The sequence below is a fragment of the Orycteropus afer genome, unplaced genomic scaffold (genome assembly GCF_000298275.1).
Source record: "Orycteropus afer afer isolate SDZICR_OR568_19922 unplaced genomic scaffold, OryAfe1.0 scaffold00226, whole genome shotgun sequence".
Classification (NCBI taxonomy): Eukaryota; Metazoa; Chordata; class Mammalia; order Tubulidentata; family Orycteropodidae; genus Orycteropus; species Orycteropus afer.
The window spans coordinates 893,629-897,086 of NW_006921813.1; positions in this window are offsets into that span (position 1 = coordinate 893,629).

Here is a 3,458-nt window from a genome sequence, read left to right on the forward strand (position 1 = left end):
AGTTGTGATGTGGGTTATTCTCGTAATGAAATCAGATATGTATGTTTTGAACAGCCAGTCCATTGAAAGGAGTTTCCCTAAGGGTGTGGTCTGCTTCCAATATATTTATGGACACCCTGGGAGAAGAGACACTTTTCTGTGGATTGGGATCCTGTTGTGCACCTACAACTGTCTGTGAGCGCAAAATCCACCATTCATCCTGGTGATCTTGGATTAGTCATTCACTGGAGTCAGCAGCCAGTGTATTTCCTGCCAAACTGAGCTCGTTAGCCCCTGCAGCTGTGTGAGTCAGGAAAAGCCTCCAACTTGATGTTTAATCCAAGAACTTGGGACTAGTCAGTTCTACAAGTGTGTGAGCCATTTTCCTAAGATAAATTTCTCTATCTATATATAAGCTTTACTTGTTTTGCTTCTCTGGAGAACACAGTCTAACACACCTAGTAATGGGATGGCTGAGTCAAATATTTCTATTTCCAACTTTTTAAGAAATTGCCATACCAATTTCCACAGTAGTTGTATCATTTTATAGTCTCACCAGCAGTGTATGAGAGTCCCAAATCTCCACATCCTCACAGAATTAGTTAATTTTTGTCTTGTTGAAATTTGCTGTTAATTCTGGGGTGAGATGATTGATATCTCATGGTTGTTTTTATCTGCATCTCTCTAACAGCTAATGATCACAAACATTTCTTCATGTGTATGCAGGCTTCCTGAATATCTTCTTTAAAGGCCCATTTTTTAATTGGATTGTTTGCCTTTTTCATGTTGAGTTGTTGGAGTTTTCTGTAAATTTGAGATAAGTCCTTTGTCCCATATACCATTGCCAAATATTTTTTTCCCATTCTGTATGTTCTCCTTTTGCTCTTTTACAGAAGTCTTTTGATGCACGTAAATATTTATTTTTAGAAGGTCCCAATCATCTAGTATATATTCTACTGTTTCTGTCAGCTCCTCTCTGAATGGTTGGTAGAATTCTACAGTGGAACTGTGTGGGCCAGGATTTTTTGTTGTTAATTTTTTTATGATCTGTTCAATTTCTTCTTTTGTTGTGTCTGCTCAGATTTTATACCTCAGTCTGTGTAACTTTTGGTAAGTAGTGTGTTTCGAGAAATCTGTTCATTTCTACTAGGTTTTCAAATTTGTTGGAGTACAATTTGTCATAATATCCTAATATTATTGTTTTTATTTCTGTTGGTTCTGCTGTGATGTCACCCCTTTAATTTTTTATTCATATTATTTGCAAATTCTCCTTCTTTTTGTTTGTTAAGTTTGTCAATTGTTTGTAAATTTTATTAATCTTTTCAATGAGTCAATTTCTAGTCTTGTTGATGTTTTTCTATTGTCTTTCTCCTTTCTGTTTCATTTATTTCTGCTTGAATATTTATCATTTATTTTCTTCTGGTGACTGTTGGCTTTTTTTGCTGCTTCTTTTCTAATTGTTCGATATGTTGGATTAATATGTGTATTTTGTCTCTTTCTTCTTTTATGATGTGTGCATCTGTTGCTATAAATTGCCCTCTGATCAATGCTTTTGCCATGTTCCAAAGATTTTGGTATGTTGTGTTTTCTTTCTAGTTTGATTCAAGGAATTGTTTTATTCCATTTTTTATTTCTTCTATTACCGGTCATTCTTAAGGAGGGTGTTGTTTAGTTTCCATATGTTTGCTCTTTTTCCATTGGAATTCCTAGTGTTGATTTATAATTTTATAGCAATTTGAACTAAGAAGATGCTTTGCAGTATTTCAATGTTCTTAAATTTACTGTGAGCTTACTTTCTGACCTAACATCCTGGAGAATGTTCCATCTGTGCTAGGAAAAAAAAAAAAAAAAAATGTATATTTTGCTGCTGTTGCGTGAGGTGCTCTGTAGATATCTATAAGGTCAAGTTAGTTGATTGAACTGTTTAGTTCTTCCAGATCTTTGTTTAATTTTTTTCCAGTTATTCCATCTTCTATTGAAAGTATATATTAAAATCTATTGCTATTAGTGTGGAACCATCTATTTGTCTTTTCAATTCTGTTAACGTCTGATTTATATATTCTTGGGCTCTTTCATTGGGTGCATAAATATTTATTATGGTTATGTCCTCTTGTGAAATTGATGCTTTAATCATCATATAATGTTCTTCCTTGTCTCTTATAGTCATATTTGTCTTAAAGTCTATTTTATAAGAAACTAATATTGCCACTCCTATTTCCACAACTTTTTTGGTTGCCATTTGTTTGGTATATCTTTTGCTGACCTTGATATTTAGTCTATTTTTGTCTTTGTGTCTAAGATGAGTTTCTTTTAGACAACATATTGAGGGGTCATGCTTGCTTATCCAGTCTGCAACTCTCCATCTCTTCAGTGGTGAATTTAATCTACTTACATTCAGCGTAATTATTGACAAACATGAATTTATTGATGTCATTTTGTTATGTATTTTTTGTGGTGTTGCAAATTTCTTTGTTCTATATAATTTTCTGTGCTAGCTCATTTTGATTATAAATCATGTTATCTTCTCTTCATTGTTACTGCTTTAGTATTTGCTACACATTTGCTCTTGTCCTCTTTTTATTTTGATGTGATGGTTTATTTATTTATTTTGAGTTACCATGTGATGTATTATATTCCTCCCAAGTTTAAAAGAGTCTGTTCTATATTGTAATTCTCTTGACTTCCTCATCATGTACAAATTCTGTAATTACATAGTTATTCCTTGTTTTGTTTTGTAAATGTCCTCATTTACTTATTGATGTTTCTGGTTCCCTTTTTACAGTCTTATAAGTTTATTTTACTTTGGAAACTCCTACAAGTGGGCTGGTTTATGGGTTATGTAGTCATGTGTGTTAATGGACAGCTGTTGTTTTCTGTTGTTGGTTCTCTGTCCAGAGGACTCCCTTTAGCATATCGTGTGTGGTTGGTCTGGTTCTAACAAATTCCCTTAATTTCTGATTATCTAGAAATGTCCTAATTTCACCCCATATTTGAGGGACAATTTTTCTGGATATATAGTTCTTGGTTGGAATTTTTTTTTTTTTTTCTTTCAGGGATTTATATGTATCATCCCATTGCCTTCTTGCCTGCATGGTTTCTGCCAAGAAATCAGAGCTTAGTCTCATTGGTTGCTTTTGTAGGTCACTTTTCATTTTTTCCCATGCTGCTTTCAGGATTCTTTCTTTGTCTTTGGTTTTGATGAGTTAGAATATGATATGTCTTGGTGATCTTCTTTTGGGATATGTCCTGTGTTGGGTTCGTTGAACTTCTTGAAGGGATATATTCTTGTCTTTCATCACACTAGAGAAATTCTCTTCCAACAAATCTTGAACAATTTTCTCTGTGGTTTTGTCTGTCTTTCTTGTTCTGAAATTCTGATTACATGTAGCTTATTCCTCTTGATGGTACCCCACATGAGTCTTAGGCTTTCTTCATTTTCTTTTGATCTTTAGTGTGATCTGTAGTAGTGTTGATATATT